At 31.9% G+C, this 12,889-nt stretch overlaps 1 pseudogene; it reads left to right on the top strand.

Moving 5' to 3' along the window:
* The first annotated feature begins 210 nt into the window (after positions 1-210).
* On the top strand, positions 211-10,836 carry LOC132716929 (pyrokinin-1 receptor-like; annotated as a pseudogene).
* Positions 10,837-12,889: the final 2,053 nt, after the last annotated feature.

The raw sequence follows: 12,889 nt of genomic DNA, 5'->3' as shown, positions 1-12,889 counted from the left end.
TTCAATGATGTTCTGTCAAAAATTCATAGTATACTGTTATGACGTGGGAAGTAAACAGATGGTTAAGAAAAAGCCAATTTAATTAGAATTTATGAGGAATAATCACTTCGTTAATACTTCAATAGTAGATCATAAATTCAAAATTTCTGAGACATATTTTTTTGAAGATGACTAACGTTTCTTTCATATTTTTAAGAATGAGTTGTTTCGATGGAGGGAGGTGTGTGTTTTATTTTTTCAAGAGAAAATTTATGTTTTTGTTGATAGATTATATTCATCATAACCAGATAGACAACATTAAAATGTAATTTTTCGCAAATTATTTAAAAATCCAAATCATTGTTATCTAAACGTCATTTAATGATAGTTTCCCCTACCCTCCTTGTCCAATTTTGTGCCGTTCCTATGATACGTTCTCATTCCGAACATTATAAAGGAAGTCTATGCAATTATGCGGTCGTGATTGAATGTGATATTTATTGTTTCTTTATTCACCTGTAACTTAAAAAAACCTCAGTATGCTAAAATAAATATACATTTTCACACGATTGTTTGGAAAACATGAATGCCTTTTCTTCCCAATGCTTCTGCCATTTAAACAGATACAAACACTTATCAAAATGTAGTTATACTATTAAACTCAGAGTATGTAATTAATGACTATTTCACATTGAAAGCATAAGAATATTTAGTAAAAAAATCTAGAAACAAAGTGATCCCTCAGAAGCATTAATCACAACATAATTACATGAAAATTGCAGACTCGGTTTGATTGAGTCTGTACATTAGGTATAATGAATAATTGCAACATCCCTAACACCCGTTAGCACCGGCTTGAGCGGTACTCATTTCTCAACACTTAAAAGTGCTGGCATCAATGATCGCGAAGGACCAGAAAACTATTACAATACTGAAGTGAAGTGCGGGGCTGTGTGGCAGCTGTAAAAAGTTGTAAAAAGATCCAGGTGTAGGAAAATATCAATTCTTTGATGAATATCATAATAGATCGACCTATCACTATACCCTTCTCTCAACATATATCCGTGCAATACTTGATAAAACATACAACTTTTGAAAATTTTGTTTCAAAACGCACAAATCTACTGAAAATTTTACAGCACTATTAATTGAAATATATACATTGAATTGAAAGATAAGCATAATTTACAAAAATGAATGTAATTAAATTGTGTATGTACTTATATCTAAATAACACGTTGGTCACAATACACTCTCAGCAAATATCTGTTTGACTGAAATAATGAACATTTATTTAGGTGTTTTTTTCCAATCATTATTATGTCATATGTTGTTCTTTATAAGTTGCATAACAAATTAAAAATTTGACAGATTTATGCATGACAAATAAAGAAAACCACCAAGGAATACGAATGTAATAGTCTTGATTAATTCGTTTAACATTTCCTATTGAAATGGCAATACGTAATTCCTACGGGAAATTGACATTGAGAGATGCATTTAGACTCTAGATTACAAAACATGTTTGATATAATTATCCTATGTTTTATAGCTGTTGACAATACGACATTTTTTTTTCTTATTTCATAGATGCATAGTTTTAACACATATGCAAAAAGCTGTAAAAACGTATAAATGTTACAAATACGAGTACATGTATGCATACAATGTTATTTTTAAGAAGTCATAAAACGATCTCTTCAAGGAGAACAAAAATAAAAGATTTTTTATTTCCTGTTTATTTAAATTATCGTAATACATGCAACTTTTTACTATTTGAAACCATCTTTCCCACTTATCTTCATAGGAAAAGCTTTGAAAAAACAACACAAAATACCATAAAAACATTAAAACATATACAACGCATGCACTATCTTTATGACAATTTAAATATATATTGCTTCATCATAATATACGTCTGTCATTCGTATTCCAAATAATAGCAGGATTAAGTACTTTTTATGTCTGAAAATGTGATGTAGAGGTTTAAGAAGTAAATCAGTATAAAAATGGGAACGCTCGAAAACCAACGAGAACGATAAAAATGCTTCCGACAAATTATCTAATTAAAAACACATATTCCTGCTGTTCTTTAAGGGAAACTCAGGCACATTAATGACAAAAATATCAAAATGATCTTATGTACTCAAATCACGCTAACATTACATTTTTCTCAAAGCCAGAAATGTGACTAAAACCTGCTAAAAGTTCAAATATGTTAACATTTTTCTTATTCTATTCAAGGTCTTCCAACAGAACTTTATGGAATATGGGAGTCGTATCCATGGCGATTCCGAGAACCACTTTGTATTTTCAAATCATTTCTGGCGGAAATGACATCATACGCATCGATTCTTTCAATCACAGCTTATACCGTTGAACGATATGTAGCAATATGTCGTCCATTAAAAGACCTTATCAAACTTGTCACGTGCTGTGAAAATGGTGATTTCAATTTGGATTTGATCGTGCCTATTTGCCTTATCCGATTCATACGCGGGTTTTCTCGTATTTGTGTCGTACAATGGGACTGGTATAGAACATGTAGAAGACTCTTTACAATGTAACATCCCCTTTGAATGGCAAAGAGGGATGACGCATGCTTTCCAGATATCTACATTTGTTTTCTTTGTCTTTCCAATGGGGCTCATAACAGTAATGTACGGTGTGATTGGCAATAAATTGTACTCTTCGCAACTGGAAACAAAGCACAAGTCAAAGACGAAGGCGAGGAAAGCAGTCGTTAACATTTTGTGTAAGAAAAACTCTGTTATGTTTTCAAATTAATGCAAACGTTTGTATAATAAAACATATCAATAATTCTTGAATAATATATTTATTGTAAAGAAATCTATTCACTTGTGGCTGACAGGCTGCCTTTAATGGTTGAGGCATAATTGCAGCCACCGTTTAAACCTGCGTGATCGTAAGGGGCGACTAAATGGGTTTGAATAACTCATATCTATATATCTCATATATTCATCAGGTGAGGCGGTTTTGATCCCTAGTGTTTCCTTGAAGTTTATAACACTCAGATGCTAGCCAAAATCATCTTTCCTGTTTCGGCGCCATGACCTTTACTGTGTTGGTGCGCCCTTAAAGCTGTTTATTCTATTAGTGCAATAACTTAAAACAAGCATGTTTTAAATTGATATATACTCCCTGCGTTAAATTTAAAGCTTCTTAGTTTTATGTAACTCAGATCACTTATTTTAATACAAAACTTTTCGTATCTTTTGTAATGACATTGAACTATTATTATTACATAATGTTACAAGAAAAGCATTGATGCAAAGCATCAAAGGGCGTCCAAGCAAGAAATGCAGAAAGTGAAGATGAACTAGTAGACATATGATGACAAGATATTCTTATAAACTTTTAAATGGTTAATTTGTTTTCACCAGAATGAACGGACGAAAGACATTGTTCATTATGAACTTTGATTGGCATGCTAGAGATTAGAATATTACTTGTTATTTCTTTATGATCGTGATTGTTAATAGCAACGGATATACATGTATACCATCATTTATAATCCATATGTGTAACGCATGATCAACACCTTGTGGAATTGTCTCTTAATCATTATGTTTTCGCTATTATTGAGGACCCCCTATTAAGGTATATGTTCACACTTAGTAAAAATATGACACTGGTTATATTACCATGTTGATCATGTTGAGCATAATTGTTTATTATACAATAATTGTAATATCTATTTTAATATAAAATATACAGATTTTATGAATATTGCTTTCCTCTCTTTTTTGTGTTTTATGTGCTATTTTAATACTTGTGTTTTATGTGCTATTTTGATACTGAATTTTTACGTTTACTACTCTTTTTTTATCAAAATTGTAAAATAAATTTTAAGAATTCAATTGTCATATTGACCGACGATTATAAATCAAAACTTAACTGGAAAAAGTCAGTAAATTATTCTTAATCTTTCAATATATAATATTGTTTATTCTTAAACAATGTACATTTGTATTTCTCTATCATTTTTTAAATTATCAATCAATTGAATACTTCATAAAATCTAATTTGTAACTTTGAATAATTCCTCGGCATCTTTACTAAACACGAATAACAAATTAAATAAAATGTTTCAAAGTTGATAGTGTCATATTAATACCATAAAATGTACCTTTAGCTCAATTATTGCACATATTTATTGTTTTTATCTCATAAAGATAAAATGAATTTGCTATTGTTTTTGTTGTTGGGTTTTTTCGAATTGTATGTTATGTATAATAATGAGTTCATCTGTGTTTGACAAACATTCATTTTGGAAAAAAAACTTATTTATCTGTAAAATATTTGTTCTGTTCTGTAACGATATCAAACATCTACTCCAAAACCGGGTGAGACCGGACAATAAACGTGTGATACTACTCGCCGGTTACTAGTAAATTCCGGTCAAAATAGACCGGGAGAGACCGGGAATTACCGATAGCAGTACATCCCTCTATAAATAGATTTTCGGAATGTTTAGGTCATCAACTCATCATTCTATTTTAACATACCATAATAACCCACTGTACGTGTACTACAAAATGATAAATAAAAAAACGAAGAGACGGAAAAGGTTATTTCATGCATTGCGAAATTCTCCAGTTCGCTATTCATTGTACATATCGAGACATTATTTTTAATCAAGCACCCTCATACCGATCGGAATGATCGGCTTTTATTATGTGGTCATAATAAAGGCTCGAGAAGATGCTGTCGCCCATTCACAAAATCTGATTTCATTCCATAAGGGCGCCGCGCTTCGGCGCGGACGCCAATAACATTTGGTTATTCATTTCAAGTACCCATATGATACTAAGGAAGCATAATATAAGGATTCCAGTAAGTTGAAACATGCAAATTAAGCCATAAATCATTAAGTTCGTTGTGTTTAATTACACCAGAAATGAACAGAATTTGAATATTAAATCAGATTTATTTGACAAATATAATTGTGAGTTTTACATATATAAATAAATTAAAAATATGGCAAAAGATCAGTTACATTTAGCTACAAATCAATTTTTGAAATAGTGTTTAAATGGTGGACCAAAAGAAGAAATGTAACTTTTCTATATCCATTATACAAACAGTACTAAGATATGGCTTTAAAAACTTTGTATCCTCCAGCACAAAAATAAAACACTCGTGGATTATGACGGCATTTAAGATTCATCATGCCCTCTGCGATTTACATTCATGTAAATTTTAATTTTAAAATTATAAAATAGGTCAACATATGGCTTTGGACAAACGTCTGTTGCAAAATTGGCTATTTCTAAGTTATGAAGGATAATAATTCAATAACACACACATCGACTTTTCGAATCATTTCACATCATTGAAGAAATCTAAAATGTGTTCATACTTAAAGTAGACTACAAATATAATGCAACCATTCTTCTTTTTATATGCCCGAAAGGGCATATTATGTTATACCCCCTGGCGTCCGTCTGTCTGTCTGTCCGAGCAAACATTTTGGGTTTAGGGGCTATATAACAGTAAAGAGAACAAAAGAGAACAATAGGTTCATTCCCTGATCAAAGGGTTTAGGGGCTAGTAGCCCTTAAGAAAACAAAGAAAATAACAGAGAAAATAGCCCCTAAAGCCAAAATGTTGGAACGTCCGTCCGTCCGTCCGTTAGCAATTCGGTTTCCGGAGCATAACTTAAGTTCTATTTGACCCACAATGTTCAAACTTCATAGGATTTTTTTCCATATTAGGTAGAAGACCCCTATTGATTTTGGGGTCAAAAGGTCAGTCACGATTACCTTAAAACTGAAAACAGTTTCCGGAGCATAACTTAAGTTCCATTTGACCAACAATATTCAAACTTTATAGAATGATTGTCCATATTGGGTAGGAGACCCCTATTGATTTTGGGGTCACAAAGTCAAAAGTCAAGATCACTATTACCTTAAAATTGAAAACAGTTTCCGAAGCATAACTTAAGTTCCATTTGGCCCACAATATTTAAACTTCATTGAATGATTGTACATATTGGGCAAAAGACCCCTATTGATTTTGGGGTCACAAGGTCAAAGGTCAAGGTCACAATTTCTTTTAAACTAAACACAGTTTCCGGAGCATAACGTAAGTTCCATTTGGCCCATTATCTTCAAATTTCATATGATGAGTGTTTATATTGGGTAGAAGACCCCTATTGATTTTGGGGTCACAAGGTCAAAGATCAAAGTCACTTTTACTTTAATACTATAAACAGTTTCTAGAGCATGACTTAAGTTCCATTTGGCCCACAATATTCAAACTTCATAGTATGATTGTGTATATTGGATAGAAGACCCTTATTGATTTTTGGGTCACAAGGTCAAAGGTCAAGGTCACTTTACCTTAAAATTGAAAACAGTTTCCGGAGCTTAACTAAAGTTCCATTTGGCCCACACTATTCAAACTTCTACGGATGATTGTCCATATAAGGTAGAAGATCCCTATTGATTATGGGGTCACAAGGTGAAAGGTTAAGGTCATTATTAATAACTTAAGTATTAATCAACCTACAGCTTTAAAATTTTATAGGATGAACAGCTAATTCTCATGTCTTACAAATGCTTCATCCTTACTAAAATTAAAAAAACACACGTTCGGGCATATAATGCTCCGCCTAGCGGTGCTCTTGTTTTTCATTATAATTGTCGAAAGATCTCTTATTGTCACTTTATTTTACCCTTTACTTTTTTGTAATAATAAATTAGCAAATGTGGGTTTTTCCAAGCTAATATGTAGGTAAAAGCTAACTTTAACCGTTATAGCTTCACGGTGCACTTCACGTCGCAATAGATCGCTTATTTTCGAAGCTGTAACTGTAAAAAGTTTGTTTGTACCTACGGATTAGCTGGGGAAAATTCAGATATTCTTTTCGAACACGATAACGTTTACATTAATCGGTCATACCATTATGATTTAATGGGTGGTTTAAGTTATTCAGTTATAACACTTTGCATTTATATTGCAATATAGAAGAATAAAAGTGGATATGGATACGTAAAACTGAGTAGCGTAGTGGTTACAGAGTTCAAATTATGAGGAGAAAGTTTAGATCTTTTTCCCCCGAGTTCAAATCTTCAATTGTGCAATATTTTTTTATGTTTGTTTTGTTTTTACTTTCAAAAAACATTTTCATATTCACTTATAAACCTGTGATTTATAATTTTGGACAATTTAAAGTTAAACTTAAGTTAAATGGCAAAATTGAATGTATTTGATTTTAACAGTGAATAGTATTGTAAATTTAATGCTATTTAAAACGTTGAATTCAATTTGCTACATTTCTTTTTACAATTTCGGCTAAATTGTATATTTATATATTCAAATATCTTCCAATCCTCATTTATCACTCTAATCACGACTGTGCGGATTGCCTCTAACTTAACCTGTCGAAAGCGAATGTTTGTAAAACTAAATGTTCTCAAATACCTGTAGTAGTGTATGAACTAAATTCACGAGTAACTAAAATCCAGATCTTTGAAAAAAAATATTAAAAAACCCCCCAAAAATATAAGAACAGAAAAAATGCCTTTTCCAGGAATCGAAACAGGGTCTTTACACTGAGGAAGCCAACACTCAACCACTACGCTAATACACTGAACGGTTAAAAATGAGTAATTATTTAGGTGATTAAAGATTTAGGCGATAAATAATATGCTTTTGTATAAGAATTATCGACACCCCTATTTATCAATATTGATGTTAACAGATAATGAAAGGAATAGCGAATTTGAGCTGTAAGTCTATTGTAATATGCGACAGTAACCGTTTTAATATGATTAACATACACACACTTGTATTCATAATTTCAATGACTGTCATGTTTATTTAGTATAATTAACCATGAGCAACCAATGTTCGTAGATAATCTACAAAAGTTTTTATCACTTTTTTGAAGTAACGTTTTAGTTTAAAGTCAAGAATGGTTTCTTGTCATATTTTTTGACATTTAATGTAAAGATTTGAGATTACCAAACGTTTAAGGCCCGTATTAAGAAACGATACCTAATCTAAATCTCGACTCAAACTCACGAAAGGTCGCCTCAAGTAACGCTGGTGTAGACTTACGGTAAGTAACTCACAATATGCAAAGTGGTATTCGTTTTGTTTACTCAACCTTACCTTTCGTGAGGGAGACTTCAAAAGTTGACCGATCGGTTTTATTGCATAACATCACTCAATATACATTGTAAAAGTGTAATCATGTCATTTAAAAGAGTGAATTTCACCGAAGTGGAACAATTTTGTTAAAGAATTAATTATTAAAAATCTTAATTTAAAAGAAAACTAGAAATGTGTCCATAGGACACGGGTGCCCCCACCGCGCCACTGTTCTGTCAATCTGTCAATCTACAAATACTGGATAAATCCACAAGCGAAACCCCAGGTGCAAATCTAAATATGCTGAGCAACCTGCCCATAAGGTTTAATGACTATGTCAAATCCTTTTTGAGTAACTTGCGACACAAGTTGAAAATTGCAAAAAATTTCTAAGTCAAGGGCAATAACTCTGAAAATACTAAAACTATCCAGACGAAAATACCCAGGTGCACAATTGCACATGCTGATCAACATTCCTGTCAAGTTTCATGACTCTAGGTCAAATACTTTTTGAGTTACATGCGACACAAGTTGAAAATTGCAAAATTTTACTAAGTCAAGGGCAATAACTCTGAAAATACTAAAAATATCCAGATGAAAATACCCAGGTGCACAACTACACATGTTGATCAACATTCCTGTAAAGTTTCATGACTCTAGGTCAAATACTTTTTGAGTTACGTGCGACACAAAAGTGAACGGACGGACGGACGGACGGAAGGACGGACAGACGGACGGACAAGGGTAAATCTAAATGCCCGCCACTAACGTGGGGCACAAAAAAACAAAAACAGAAAAAACGATTCTAAATAATTATTCGATAAAACAAAAGCATGAGGAGAAATTTAAAGAGTATTTAATAGTTTTCAAGTAGTAAATGCCAAAATAGCAAAATAATGTTGGACAGGACGAAAAACATAGAAGCTAAAGAAAGTAGTGAAAGGCTTATGACAGGCAAGTAGAACTGAAAAATACATTTAAATAGCGTTAACTTTATTTTGAAAGTAAATTGTCAATGACATTTTTTTGCAATGCACAATTATGTTTACCTTTTTTAATCATCTTATGACATTTTAAAGGCCCATTATGCCTCAGGAATTCTATCAATTTTATTTCTCAAAAATATATAGATTAGGAATTCTATGTCAATCCAAAAATTCAATCAGGGTGATATCACTTGTATCTAACTGTTATGCATATGCCTATATTTAGACGCATACGACAAATCATCCGAGGACTTGAGTCCAGAATCATCGATGGTCACATTGACAACACACAGGAACAGTCCTTTTCATGGATAAAAGGAAATTCAAGAAATTTTCAATTTGAAATCATATAAGCACTGGTACCCCGCGAGCTGAATACCCTCTTAGTAGGTCATACTAGTTGTATCACACTGGGTACAGTCACCCCTTTGAAAATCAAATTTTTTGATAAAATTCAACTTCTGACATAATTTTAATGGGATCATCTCTATTCCTAAGTATCTGTTTTTCAACATTTATTTTCTAAAATACTGTCAGTTCGTGTATTTGATGCACTTAAATGTATATGGGACGAAATAAATTCAAAATCAATACTCAAAACTAAGTGGTATTCAGTATTATTTTATTGAGGACACCTCAAGGTAGCCCCCTCCTAATCTCACAGATTCTCAACTTTCCCGAATTCACTGGACACTTACTTTATATTATTAACATGAATACCCTTTTACTGAAAGGAACCGTTAGACAATTAGATGGGATTTACTCATTGAGTGTGAGTGTAAGTATCGATTCTGAATACGGGCCTTATATTCAACGATTGGAAAGTATTTAATTCTATTACATTTTATTATAGAGTGGATTTTTTTTAAAGGATGGATTAATCTTAATAATTAAAAAATATTGCTTAGGCGTGTTATTATGAACGAATCTAAAAAATTAAAGCTTTTTTTCCTTAAAAGTTGTTTCTGTATACAAACAATTCGGAAAGAAATAATCATATACAACTATGCAATCATGTTTTAATATGTCTGTTATATTAAAATATTCTCTACCACGACTACCATATTTAATATTATAAACATTAATATAATCATACGAGAAACATTTTTTAAAAGCGTTTGTCTAGACAATTGATATCAGATGTATAATCATTTATTTCAGTTGCCGTGGTCGTTGCCGGCACCTTTCCATGCACAGGGTATCATCACCTTATATGTTCCGGTTAAAATGGGGACTCAAACTTTGTTCTACGTATCAGGTATATTATTTATTGTTAATGTTTACAGTTTAAAAAAACATTTATCAATTAGGTTTAAAAAATATTTTCGTAATTAAGTAAGAGAAAGTTTTGGCAAAGTTATTTAAATGGATTTTTAGTTTCCACACAAATTTAATTGTAAGAATGTTATTAATTGTAATTCTAGATGAATTATAATTTTTTTTTACATTCACAATGATAAAAATAAAATTTGTAAAACTTTGTTAAAGACAATCAAAAATGATCTGTGTCGTTGTACAAATTACCTAAAAACCTAAGACGGATACTGTCATTCTCGTTGTATTTTCAGGGGTTCTTTACTTCTGCAATTCAACTATCAATCCGATATTGTATAATTTAATGTCAAAGAAATTCCGGTTGGCTTTCAAAAGAACACTGTGTCGTTGTTGTTATACTTCAGAAGAACTGCTGGAGCTTAATGGAAAGTCAAAGTCAATTTACTGTCCGATACAACGGCTGTCAATTCTATAAGAAAAAATGCGAACAACATTACAAAGTTGTCATTTATGGATTTGAACGGAACCAAGAACGTCAATGGATTTCTAAATACGGATACGTGATATTACTTAAAGAATGGGAGACGATCACACACATGCCCTTGTTATCAATCCCATTTTTCTGGACGTCTGAACGAGCTCTACAATGACACAGATCGTATTCACGTCGACCATTGTCAATGGTTCGGACCTAGAGAGGCGGGACTTAGATACCAGAATTCCACAAACAGCAGTCTTGTTAGTTTTTGTGAACTTGAATCTCATTCCATTGTTGAAATGAAATCTTTATCGACTTGTAGTAGCTCAAATTTATTGAACACAAAAATACTTTCTGCCCCGCTTTACAATCTTGCAAGTCGACAAGCATCATTTGTATGATCCACTTTAATGCTATTAAAACAAAAACAACAACAACAAGAAATGCGTAAGTTTGGATTGGAAGTGGCTTGATACCAAGGACAAAGTAATATTGTCATTTTTAAGATAAACACCCTTGATTCTTTCAAATGAACGTCAGGCAAACCTACAGACTTATTGTTAGACACAAAGGGAATACAACTAACAAAAAATAGAACGTGTGCGGCAACAAAACACATACTACTGTATTTGATTATTTGATAAAATACAGTTAAAAGTATTTATTATCTTGTACCATCCAAATAGTAACACAAGATCTTATAATAGTCACAAAAAGCAAATAGAAACACTATTTATTGAAACTTTGGTTTTCATTTTACTCATAAATCTACAACTCAAAGAACAATACAGACTGGAAATAAAATGCTTTTGAGTTAATTTATTTATATTTTGTAAAACAAATTAAATACAAATATTTTTTTATTAGTTTTATAGCAAAATTAATATTCATAATAAATATTTTATGATACATAAATGTCAATTTTTTTAAATCAAAATACATGCGAATACAAACATGATAATACCAATACCCCACCCCCCCCCAAAAAAAAAATAAAATAAAATAAAAAAAAACCCAAACAAACAAAACAACAAACAAACAGGAATTAATTGCAACCAAATTCAGATTTGTAAAATCAACTCCGTGATGAAATGCTTAAAATTATTTGTGAATCGAGGTTAATTGTTAGAGCGTCTAAAGAACACACTTGTATTCGAAATTTCAATGAACATATAGGCACGAATTTATTATATTTCTCTTTATCGTGTAAGTTGTTGAAAAAGCGACATATAATGGGGTTACTTTTGGCGTCGGTGTTGGCGTCGTTGTCGGCGTCCCCTAAGGCTTGTTCGGAGCATAACTCAGTCACTATAGGTCGGATTGATTCCAAACTTGGTATGCATGCTTCTTTCGATAATTCAAATTGCAGTGCACAAGAACCGGTATTCTGCACTTCTTAATTTTTGAGTTATTGCCCTTTGTTAGTTTTCATACTTGAGTTTTCTCCGGGCCATTTCTCCTAAACCATAAAAGCTTTGGAACTTGCATTTTCACAGGATGATAGATCTCATTGAGATGAAGTGCAGTGCAGAAAAACCGGTACTCCATGATCTTTGAGGTATTGCCCTTTGTTGACTTTACTTTTATACCGGCCATTTCACCTTAACTATAAAAGCTCTGGACTTGAATCTTCATAGGATGATAGATCGCATTAAGAAGAAGTGCAGTGTATAATAACTGGTACTCTGCACTTCTTTTTTAGGTATTGTCCTTATAGACAGGACTGGTTTGAAGAAAATATGAATGCTAGAGGCATTTTATAGTACAAGTAATATCTTGAGTGTTTTAATCTAATACGGGTATGCTGAAGACGATGAGGGTGGATACCAAGAAAATAAAATTGACCTTGACCTTCAAAAGGTCAATTCAAAATGGCCGCTTAAAAATACTTAAATAGGTTATTAAAACTATGATACAATATGATGCAATAAATTATTCTTGTCAAAATCAAATGATTATTCAATATTCTCTAAGTTTATACAATTATTAAATTAATTAATAACAAATTTCTAGTAATATATATGGTTAACACGTAAAAATCACACAAAAC

Source organism: Ruditapes philippinarum, unplaced genomic scaffold, assembly GCF_026571515.1.
Source record: "Ruditapes philippinarum isolate M1 unplaced genomic scaffold, ASM2657151v2 ctg843_1_1_1_1, whole genome shotgun sequence".
NCBI classification, from domain to species: Eukaryota; Metazoa; Mollusca; class Bivalvia; order Venerida; family Veneridae; genus Ruditapes; species Ruditapes philippinarum.
This window is presented reverse-complemented; position numbering and strand designations above follow the sequence as displayed.